The sequence below is a fragment of the Dendrobates tinctorius genome, unplaced genomic scaffold (assembly GCF_039654945.1).
Source record: "Dendrobates tinctorius isolate UK_male_01 unplaced genomic scaffold, ASM3965494v1 ptg000070l, whole genome shotgun sequence".
Taxonomy (NCBI): domain Eukaryota; kingdom Metazoa; phylum Chordata; class Amphibia; order Anura; family Dendrobatidae; genus Dendrobates; species Dendrobates tinctorius.
In genome coordinates this window covers 26,121,507-26,133,563 of record NW_027361738.1, presented here as the reverse complement: position 1 = coordinate 26,133,563, position 12,057 = coordinate 26,121,507, and the positions used below count along the sequence as shown (strand labels likewise).

Genomic DNA, 12,057 nt, shown 5'->3' with positions numbered 1-12,057 from the left:
TTATCCCCCCTGTTAGCTGGCTTACTGTGTGCCAGAAACTTGCTGCAAAATTTAGCTCATTTTTTGGCAGTCCTTGTTGCACATTACACGTATAATAAATATGGCGCTAGTCTTGAAAGACATTCTGCTCAATGAAGGTTCCAAACTGTATGTAGACTACTATTTTTTTTTTTAGTTTATTTGGCTGCGTCTGGTATTACAGGTCCCATCATTGAGCAATGAGCTGGTATAATGGGGATCGCCACTAACGAACATACAGAGTCGTGTCTGGTAACAATACAGCGGATGCATCGCTTGTGGAGAACCGGCGCTCCTTCAGTCAGCAGATCAACAGGGTGCTGAGAGTTGGACCACCACTTTGATACTGATGGCTTGTGATAAGAATAGGTCCTCATTTGTGACGCCCCAGGAAATCCCTCTGACTGGGTTTAAACTACCTCTGAAATGCTCGAAAATTGCAGATGCTGCCTGTTAATATGTGCGCTGTTCTCAGCTGTAAAATAGATGAGAATACTGCGCTGCATGTTGTTGTGTGTGTGGTGTTTTTTTTTTTGGGGGGGGGCATTGAAAAATGACCTGCACTGACATTGGTGATTGTGCTGACTGTGTGAGTGCAGCGCGCTGACCAAACCCAGCTCTGATGGGGGGTTGTAAAGTGAAAGTTATTAAGTAGGAACTAAACTTTCTTCCTGATTTTTGTTTCATATTTAGCAGACACTTGAATTTGCTGTAAATAGGTGGGAGCCCCCGACTGATCACACAATAAACCCCTAGGAAGTGTACAGCACAGCAGATAGGGGCACACAGGGCAGGGTTAGCGTCGCAACCTATGCTTTCCATTGAATCTGTACTCTTGTTTGTGTGCTCTCCTGGCTGCTGAGCTGAGCACTTTTCAGGAGTTAATTACGCGATAGGTGGTGGTCTCAGGATCCGAACCCCCACTGATTTGCTGGTTGTTCAAGTGCTTGCTAAATATGAAAAATTGGGAAGAAAGCCTAACCCCTTAACGACCAGAGGTATTTTCATTTTTGTTTTTTGCTCCCCTTCTTCCCAGAGCCAAAATTTTTTTTCTTTTGGACAAAATTGCCATGTGGGGGCTTGTTTTTTGCGGGACAAGTTGTACTTGTGAACGACACGATTGGTTTTAACATATCGTGTACTGGAAAAAAAAATTGCACTTATTTTTTTTTTTTTTTACCATGTTCACTAAATGGTAAAACTGGCCATTATGATTCTCCAGGTCGTTACGCGTTTTCATAGACACCAAACATGTCTAGGTTCTTTTTTTATTTAAGTGGTGAAAATAAATCCCAACTTTGGTTAAAAAAAAAAGCGCCATTTTCCGAGACCCATAGCGTCTCCATTTTTCATGATTTGGAGACGGGTGAGGGCTCTTTTTTTTTTTTGTGGCCTGCACTGATGTTTTTATCGATACCATTTTGGTGTATATACGATCTTTTGATCGCCCGTTACTGCATTTTATTGCAATGTAGAGGCAACCAAAAAAAACTAATTCTGACGTTTTGAATTTTTCTCTCGTTAACTGCCTCCCCAACGGTAGATAAACGTCGGCGCTTGCTGGACTTTGTGCAGTGCCGACCGTAGATAAGTTTATCTACTGTCGGCGGTTTTGTGTCCCCCGGGACCCCACATACCTTTTATAATGCAGGGATCCCGGTGCACAATTCTTGCTGCGACCCCCGACCTCATCGAGACCTGATTGGTTCAGGTGCTGATGATGTCAGCGTCACAGCAGCCAATGAGAGAGCTCACTGGAAAAGCTGCTTGGTTCCGGCGATCTGACTCATTGCAACGCGACTTCTCCTCTGATCTCGCACTGACAGGAGATCAGAGGAGAAGCAGCGTTACTGTGTGACAAGATCGCTGCCTGGCACAGCTGTACGCAGGTTAGGGCTAGGGCTAGAGATAGGGTTAGGTCTAGGGCTAGCGTTAGGGTTAGGGGTGTGTTGAGGTTAGGGTTGTGGTTACGGTTATGGTTGGGATTAGGGTTAGGGGTGTGTTGGTGTTAGGTTTGTGGTTTTAGGGTTATGGTTAGGGGTGTGTTGGGGTTAGGGTTGGAATTAGAATTGGGGGTTTCCACTGTTTAGGCACATTAGGGGCTCTGCAAACGCAACATGACGCCCGCAGACCATTCAATCAAAGTCTGCATTCCAGAACGTCAGTACTTCCCTTCCGAGCCCCAAGGTGTGCCCAAACAGTAGTTTTCTCCCACATATGGGGTACCAGCGTACTAAGGACAAATTGGACAGCAACGTTTGGGGTTCAATTTCTCCTGTTACCCTTGTGAAAATAAAAAATTGGGGGCTAAAAGATCATTTTTGTGGGAAAAAAAGTGATTTTTTTTTTTTATTTTCATGGCTCCGGTTATAAACTTCTTTGAAGCACTTGGGGGTTCAAAGTGCTCACTACACATCTAGTTAAGTTCCTTTAGGGTTTTAGTTTCTAAAATGGGGTCACTTGTGGGGGGTTTCCAATGTTTAGGTACATCAGGGGCTCTCCAAATGCGACATGGCGTTCGATCTCAATTCCAGCCAATTCTGCATTGAAAAAGTCAAACGGCCCTCCTTCCTTTCTGAGCTCTGCCGTGAGCCCAAACAGTGGTTTAGCCTCACATATATCGGCGTATTCGGGAGAAATTGCACAAAAAAACTTGTGGTTCATTTTCTCTTTTTACACTTGTGAAAATAAAAAAATGGTTCTGAAATAAAATGTTTGTGAAAAAAAAAAAGTTAAATGTTTATTTTTTCCTTCTACATTCCATTCATTCATGTGAAGCACCAGAAGGGTTAATAAACTTCTTGAATGTGGTTTTGAGTACATTGAGTTGTGCAGTTTTTATAATGGTGTCACTTTTGGGTATTTTCTGTCATATTGACCCCCCAAACTCACTTCAAATGTGAGGTGGTCCCTAAAATAAATGGTTTCGTAAATTTTGTTTAAAAAATAGAAATCGCTGGTCAACTTTTAACAAAAAAAAATTATGTTTCCAAAATTGTGCAGATGTAAAGTAGACATGTGGGAAATGTTATTTAGTAACTGTTTTGTGCGATATAATTCTTTGATTTAAGGGAATAAAAATTAAAAGTTTGAAAATTGCAAAATTTTCTAAATTTTCGCCAAATTTGTTTTTTTTGTTTTTTTAACAAATAAGCGCAAGTCATATCAAAGAAATTTTACCACTATTATGAAGTACAATATGTCACGATAAATTCAGCGGGATCAGAATCAGCAGGATCCGTTGAAGCGTTCTAGAGTTATGACCTCATAAAGTGACACTGGTCAGAATTGAAAAAATTGGCCCGGTCACGAAGGCAAAAACAGGCTCTGGCGCGAAAGGGTTAAAGGGAATCTGTCACCCTTTTTTTAGCCTTTCAGCTACCGGCATAGACATCGGGGGCTTATCTACAGCATTCATTCTGTAATGCTGTAAATAAGCCTCCAATGTAAACTGAAAGAGAAGAAAAACACATTATATTATACTCCCCGAGGTGGGCGGTCCGGTCCGATGGGTGTCACCGTCCCGTCCAGCGCCTCCCTTCTTCATGCGATGACATCCTCTTCTCCCGTCCTGTAATGGCTCCGGCGCAGGCGCACTGCTCTGCCCTGTTGAGGGAAGAGCAGAGTCCTGCAGTGCGCAGGCGTCGGGAGAGGTCTGGCGCCTGCGCACTGCAGAATTCTGCTCTGCCCTCAACAGGGCAGAGCAATGCGCCGGAGCCATTTCAGGACGGGAGAAGAGGACGTCATCGCATGAAGAAGGGAGGCGCCGGACCGGACCGCAACACCCATCAGACCGGACCGCCCACCTCGGTGAGTATAATATAACGTATTTTTCTTCTCTTTCGGGTTACATCGGGGGCTTATCTACAGCATTACAGAATGCTGTAGATAAGCCCCCGATGTCTATGCCAGCAGCTAATAGGGGAAAAAAAGGGTGACAGATTCGCCATTTACCGATCTGAATAATTTTTTTTTTTTTATATCGTTAAGCCATTTTATCCTTTTGATAGGAGATAACTTACAAACTTGAATGTACTACTTCAACACATTGCTATTGGCCACCTTTTTTTTCTTCTCCCACATTTTTCAAGAGTTAAAAAAAAAAAAACCCACAGCATTTTACAGTACCAGCAAAGTGAATGAGATTTCTGGAATCTCATGCACATGCTACTTATTTCTCTTTCCCCCATGACGGCACCACAGAGAGAGAGAGGGATCCGCCCTCAGGGACAGGAAACCTACACATGAAAAAGGCGGTACCTCTCTCCCTCATCAGTTGGTTTCCTGTCCCTGACAGGGAACCTACAGCATACCTGACAAGTTGTCGTAGGATTCCGGGGACCGATCCAGTCCGGTGATAGGCAGCGGGGCTCCCTGCCTCGGCTGGGTCGAGGCCTCGAACAGGCTCCCCCCGAAGCACCACCATTGGGGTCGGCGGGCCTTTAGGGTGAGTGGGGAGAGGCAGTGAAGAAGCTGTGGAAGTCTGCCGATCCCAGAAAAGGAAAAAAAAAAAGAAAAGGGGGCTGCCTCCTGCAGTATAGTGACGACGGTCACTACGGGAGAGGCCCGCTGAGCCGCAAGGCAGCATGTGCAGGTGGTGGCGGTCACCGGGAGCACAGGTCGGGGCCGGCCATACAAGGGAGGTGGTGGTGACCACCAGGAAGCAGGCAGGGGTGGCGGCGGCCACCAGTCTCACTTTCAGCGCTGGAGCGGCGCAGACGATGGGCGAACGTGCAGCACCGGCTGGACAGGCCCGGGCGACCCGGAGATAGCGGCAGCTACCATGAGGCGCAAGGTACGGCCGGGCGCAGACGGCGCGCAAGCACGCTGTTACAAGAGCCAAAATAGATGGGGCCGCAGTGCACCACTGGGGGGCCGCAGTGCGCATGCGCGGGCAGCCACTTTCGGGGGCGCAGGGAACGCTGGGAGAGGCGGCGCCGGGGAAGAAAAAAAAAAAAAGACCGCTCACATTTAAAAAAAAAACCCATTAAGGGGTAAAGGAGCGTCGCCATGAGCGGAAAGCAAAAGGAGACTCGGCGTTCCCCGAAGCAGGCAAACACAGGAACAGCGCCAACATTCACAGCGCCAGCGCAACTCTTCCCAGCAGCGACGGTCACGCAGGATCGCGGCGCAGCCAAAGTTCCACCATGGCGGCACAGCCAGACGTGGACTCAGCAGTGGAAATAATCCCTACGCCTGAGACGATATCTCTCGTTCCATAAGGAGGGTGAGTGATCTCCGTTAAGGCCCGCTCGCTAATATGCGGTTGTTAATTTCTTTTTTCAGGGGCGTAAATGCACGACCAAATCTAAGCACATGATATGTGCCATATGCACGGAGGATCTACCCCCTATATGGGAGAAAAAAAGCTTTGTGCGGCATGCATAGAGCAAACAATTCAGGAGGAATCCCCGAGATTTGCTTCAGATCTCAAAACCCTGATAAAGACCCAGGTCGAAGACGCCCTTAAGGGCGCTAGATCCTCAAAAAAGAAACGTAGGCACAGGCGTAGGTCGCCAGAGTCCAGTGTTAGCGAGTCAGAAAGCGAACTGTCGGACTCAAGTAACTCCTCATCCTCCCAATCATCATCATTATCCTCAGAAGGGGGACGTAGCTGCTTCACCATCGAGGAAACAGACACCCTAGTAAAAGCAGTGTGGACAACGATGGGGTTAGTAGATGAACGGCCTAAGAAAACAGCCCAAGATCTGATGTTTGGGCTGGAACAAAAAAAACGGAGAGCTTTTCCTGTTAATGAGAAAATCCATTCCCTAATTAAACGGGATTGGAAAAAAACAGGCAAAAAAGTCCTCTTGACACCCAAAAGGAAATACCCCTTCGGCGACCCGGCCTGCTCCTCATGGAGTAAAGCTCCTAAATTAGACGTGGCAATTGCAAAAGCGTCTAAAAAATTTGCCCTGCCCTTCGAGGACATGGGAACCCTGAGGGACCCAATGGACAAAAAAAGCAGAAGCCTTTCTAAAAAATAAGTGGGAGTCGGCAGCAGGGGGGCTAAAGCCAGCCATAGCAGCCACGTGCATGGCGCGCGCCCTAATGGTCTGGCTAGATCACTTAGAGTCACAAATAAAGGGGAAAGTCCCAAGAGATACAATGCAGAGGTCAGTTTCTGTGATGAGGGGGGCAGTAGCCTTCCTGGTGGATGCATCAGTAGACTCAACCAGGCTGGCAGCCAGAACAGCCGCCTTCTCAAATGCCGCAAGACGCGCCTTATGGCTGAAATGCTGGCCGGGAGACTTACAGACAAAGACCAAATTGTGTGCAATCCCGTGCGAGGGGGAATTTTTATTTGGGCCAACACTAGATGACATCCTGAAAAGGCAGGGGACAAGAAAAAATCTTTCCCCGGGTTCCCCAGTCAGGCATACAAACGGCCTTTTCGGAACAGAAGGTTCATGCGACGAAAGCCCCCAAGAGGGAACAAAGAAGGATGGGAGGATAGGAGAAATAAAAATAAGGGCTTTATGTTTAACAAACCCCCCCGACAACAAAAAGCCACAATGAAGGTACTCCCCAGGTCGGGGGAAGACTATCCTGCTTTCTCCAGGCCTGGGAAAAGATATCCGCAAGTTCTTGGATACTGGACATAGTAAAGGAAGGCCTGAGGCTAAAATTCATTTCCCAACCAAACGACTCCTTCGTGATAACCCCTCAAAGGACATCACAAGAGCAGCTGGCCCTACAACAGGAAATAGCGATCCTAAGAGAGAAAAACGTATTGCAAGAAGTCCCCTACCAAGACAGGGGCAAAGGCTTCTACTCCCCTCTTTTCCTTCGCAAGAAACCAGGCGGTTCGTACAGGGTGATTATAAATCTCAAAAAGCTGAACAAATATCTAGAAGTGCAGAACTTCAAAATGGAGACGATAAAATCCTGTATAAAAATGCTTCCCCCAGCTTGCTTTATGGCCATATTAGACTTGAGGGACGCATATTATCATGTGCCTATTCACAGGGATCACAGGAAATACCTCAGAGTAGCGGTGATGATTCAGTGGGGGTTAAAACATTTTCAGTTCAGAGCCCTCCCCTTCGGCCTAGCCATTGTTCCAAGGGTATTTACGAAGGTAATGTCACAGGTAATGGCCCACATAAGAGAGCAAAACGTTCTGATAGTCCCGTACCTGGACGATCTATTAATAATAGGGGTCACCTTTCACCATTGCAAACAGCAGTTGGACCTGGTCATGAAGTCACTACAGAGCCTAGGGTAGATGCTGAACTTGCCCAAGTCCAGACTCGTACCAAGTCAGGTGCAAGAGTATTTGGGAATGACACTGGACTCAATCGAGCAGAAATGTTACCTTCCGAAGGCAAAGATTCAAAAAATGACACAAATGACATCTCAAATGATAGCTTCCCTGAACACCACCCTGAGGAAAGTCATGTCACTGTTGGGGTCTATGACAGCCTGCATGCCAGCCGTCCAATGGGCCCAGAGCCATACCCGGGGCTTGCAGTGGGAAATATTAGATGCAGACTTTTCCCTACACGGAAATTTAGACACGCAGTTAAACATCTCGCCAGAAACAAGGCATTCCTTAACATGGTGGACAGCTCCAGCCAACCTAGCCAAGGGGGTTCCTTGGGCATTGCCTGCAACAAAGATCCTAACCACGGACGCAAGTCCTTGGGGGTGGGGCGCACATCTAGGCAACCAGGTGGCACAGGGGTCCTGGGATCAGGGAAGAGAGTACGCTTCCTCCAATATGAAAGAGCTGCTGGCAGTGAAACTAGCCCTCGTTTATTTTCTAGATTAACTACGTTCCCATCACATAAGGGTCTTCTCGGACAACCAGATAGTGGTAGCATACCTAAATCACCAGGGGGGTACCAGGTCTCGACCACTAATGGAGTTAACAAAGTCCATCTTCCACCTGGCAGAACACAATCTAGAATCCCTGACAGCCCTTCACATAAAAGGTTCAGAAAATCGAACGGCAGACTTTTTAAGCAGGACACGTCTAAAACAGGGGGAGTGGGAAGTAAGCAGGTTAGTCTTCAACCAGATCGTGAAACTCTTGGGTCAACCAGAGATAAACTTATTTGCGAACAGTCAGAATCGGAAGCTGGAGACCTTCTGCTCAATCGATCCCCGGGGGGGCCCAGTAGCCCTAGACGCCTTCACGATACCCTGGGATTATCATCTGGCCTACGCCTTCCCCCCAATATCTCTCATTCCCTTAGTACTGAGGAAAATACGGGAGGACAAGGCGACAGTAGTGGTAATAGCACCATTCTGGCCACGGAGAATTTGGTTCTCCTGGCTGAGAAGAATGTCTGTGACAGACCCCTGGGTTCTACCGAAAATCCAGACATGTTATGCCAGGGTCCAGTTTATCACCCGCACATAAAAAACCTACACTTGACAGCTTGGCTTTTGAGAGGGAGCTCCTAAGCATCAGGGGCTTCTCATCAAATTTGGTAACCACGCTACTACAGAGTAGAAAGCCATTAACCACCAAAGCATATGGCAAAGTGTGGAAGAAATTCATATCAGTGTCAGGTTCCGACCCAACGGGCGAAATCCCTGTAGATAAAATTCTGGAATTCCTACAAAGGGGGTTGGAGAAGGGGTTAGCTACCAGCACCTTAAAAGTACAGGTGGCGGCCTTGGGAGCTTTGTATAACCACGACCTAGCCAAAAATAGATGGGTTAAGAGATTCATTAGAGCCTCAAGTAGATCTAGACCGATCCCTCTACATACCACCCCATCCTGGGATCTAAACCTAGTGCTAAATGCTCTAACCAAATCTCCCTTCGAACCCCTAACGGAAATTCCCTTAAAAATATTGTCACTTAAGACCTCCATCCTAGTGGCCTTAACTTCTGCCCGCCGCGTTAGTGATATACAAGCTTTGTCGGCCCACTCACCCTTCACGCAAATCCTGGATGATAGGGTAATTCTTAGAACTGATCCAGCGTACCTCCACAAAGTGTCGTCACACTTTCATAGGACTCAGGAAATCTCCCTACCCTCTTTCTGTCCCGATCCCAAAAACAAAACAGAAGAGATATTCCACACTTTAGATGTAAAAAGATGCCTGGTCCAATATTTGACAACCACGAGGGAATTTAGGAAGGATAGGGCTCTGTTTGTCTGTTTTCAGGGTCCTCAGAAGGGGCAGAAGGCATCGAAGTCCACACTGGCGAGGTGGATAAGAGAAGCCATCACCTTATCCTACTCCGCCTGCGGGGCGGCCATCCCAGAGGACATAAGGGCCCGTTCAACCAGGGCAGTGGCATCATCCTGGGCAGAGAAAGCCGGAGCTTCAGTAGATCAGATATGTAGAGCTGCCACTTGGTCTTCCCCCTCTACATTTTTCAAACATTACCGTCTAGACTTGACCTCCTCTTCAGATCTCACCTTTGGGAAAAGGGTTCTGGAGGCGGTGGTCCCTCCCTAGATGTACAATCTTTGTAATTCTCTCCGTGGTGCCGTCATGGGGGAAAGAGAAAATCGTAGTTACTTACCGATAACGGTATTTCTCTGATCCCATGACGGCACCCGTACATCCCCTCCCTTTCACACACACAGGTGTGCACATAAGAGTGAGTTAGTTAGTGTTACTACTTAGCCACGCGGTGCCTTTGTTAAGCTTAATTTGATTAATGTTGGATTTTTTATAACAGTTTGAGTTGCAGCTGAGAGTTCTGTGTAATGCTCTGTAAACCACTGATGTGGGAGAGCGGTACCGCCTTTTTCATCTGTAGGTTTCCTGTCCCTGAGGGCGGATCCCTCTCTCTCCGTGGTGCCGCCATGGGATCAGAGAAATACCGTTATCGGTAAGTAACTACGATTTTTTTTTTTCCTTGCGTTTTTTTTTCGGCACTGGAACGTGTCCGATCTTCCAGCATGTTTCATCCATTCATACGAATGGGGACAAAAATGCAGTTAAAAAGCTTTTTTTTTTCCTGCTTAGTCTGGTTTTTGGTGCTGAAAAATCTGATGCATAAAGTGCACAAATGGTCCTAAAAAGGGGACCAATTTTACTAATTTTGAATATAAAAGTATTTTCCTGTTTCTAGGCATTTAGTGAACTCTTACTGTCTATGGCAGGGTGACATATTTGTGGTACTGCTCCTACCTCGTCTGATGTTGAGGTTTGGGGTCTTTCCATAACATGTTCCTTGAGCTTCGGAAACCAGATCCTTCAGTTTACAGAGAAAACTTCACATTTTTAATCTGCTGACATATTCGGTATTCTCTGGCATTCCAAAAATCGACATTTTTTGGTGTACGTGAGTAGGCTACTCATGAAGATGTCTGTACCAAATGCTGAACATACTCGGACATCCAAAACCTCCAGTTACAACCATATATCCGTCTACACATGTATTCCAATGTAGGATTAGATATGTGGCAACTACCGGTAGTAACTTCTCAGATGTGATTGAAAGGAAACTCGCTTTTTATTCCTCCATCCACATTGGAAAATGTTGAAATGTTTTTGTTATGTGGATGGCTCATACTCCAGAATAACCTGTAATGGTTTTTTGGCGGGGGTTTGTTTAAGGACTAAAGACTGGTCGACCTTATCCTTCATCTATATGTTCACACTTACACATAAAACACGGCAATCTTATTTTTGCCATACACTTTAGCTGTTAACCAATCCCTTGCTTAGCCAAAAAATATTCCTCTGAGCCCTCCACCCTACATACATGCCAGCCTGTGTTTTTAATAGGGACAGCGTGATAAGTGTCTGCCAGACCTCAGTCTACAGCTTATCTCTTTAGAGCCAAACAGTCCCGTAATCTAACATGCCCGGCTTTTTTCTCCTAACGTGTGTATTAGGGGAGGGTTGGCCGTCTTATAATGTCTATCTCCACCTTTCCCTGGCAGGCCTTCTACATTGGTCTACTGCAGCCAGTTCTGGTGGCATCTATTCATAAACTTATGTCTAAAGTCTACCATGACTTTTGTTCTTTTTTACTTGTTCATTTTTTCAGCTAATATAACGCAGTATTTCAGGAGGTCATTGTTAGTCCTTATGCTCGGGCAGAGCTCTATGGAGGCACACCAAAACCCTGTGGGTGGTATTAGTTCATTTTTTTCTATCTAAGAGTACCTTTGTAATATTGCATTCAATGAAACAAGACATAATTTTACTCTGCATAATTTAGATAAAAATTCCACATAGATCCAACGTAAGGATCCAAATACATCCACCTGGAGCCCTATTGGGTGCTATGAGATAATAAAAGGAGTAAAGTATTACATTGGCCACACACGCTATACTGTATGTTTGTGAAACTTGATGATTTCCAACTGATCTGTATGGGGACCTCCCAACTTTATATCCACACCAGATGACGATCATGCCGAGCATTTACGTGTTTGAGGATTGGATCAGGAGAGAAAGCTGTTGGACAAATGTGTTATCTAAGGTGTATTTCCAGACTTGGGGTGCTTTTACCAACCGACCACTGGCCATATAGAAGTCGATCACTGGTTGCTCAGTTATCTCTTTAGACAGCCCGAGAGTGCCAAATTATTGCTAATAGATTGTTCTGTGCACATAGACTTTCATTGTACTCGACAGCATGTGTCCTGTTTACACAAAGTGATGTGCTGCTGTGCACAATGATTTAATGCATGTGTAACAACCTTTCACCTGACCAGCCAAAGTTTTGCTCATTTGTCGAGTGTTTGGTAGTCTGTATGTATTGGCCGATTATTGGGAAGCAAAACGGTCCTAGAAGCCTATGATAAAATAGCATGTGGGCAAAGCAAAACGTAAGAGGAACCTGTCAGGAACGTCAGCCTCCCCTACCCCAAAACTATGTATATAAAGAACTTATGAAGCCCTTTAAAGGGAGTCTGTCTACACAGAATGCCTGTCCAAGCCAAATACAGGCGATCGGTACACCCTTGACATTGCCAAACATTAAACTGCATCTTCCCATCTACTTGTTTTTCCTCTCTCTGCCACCTCTTCTTTGACAGCTTTGAAGCTTTAAAGAGCTGGAGAAGGGCTGAGATGGATATAAATCGAGTAGGAAGAAAGGTGCACTTAA

General features: G+C 46.1%; 1 protein-coding gene across 2 annotated transcripts in view; it reads left to right on the top strand.

Annotated features, from left to right (window-relative positions):
- PLCD1 (phospholipase C delta 1) overlaps positions 1 to 12,057 on the top strand; it is a 151,830-nt gene that overhangs the window by 96,897 nt on the left and 42,876 nt on the right. The gene's annotated exons all lie outside the window — the stretch shown is intronic.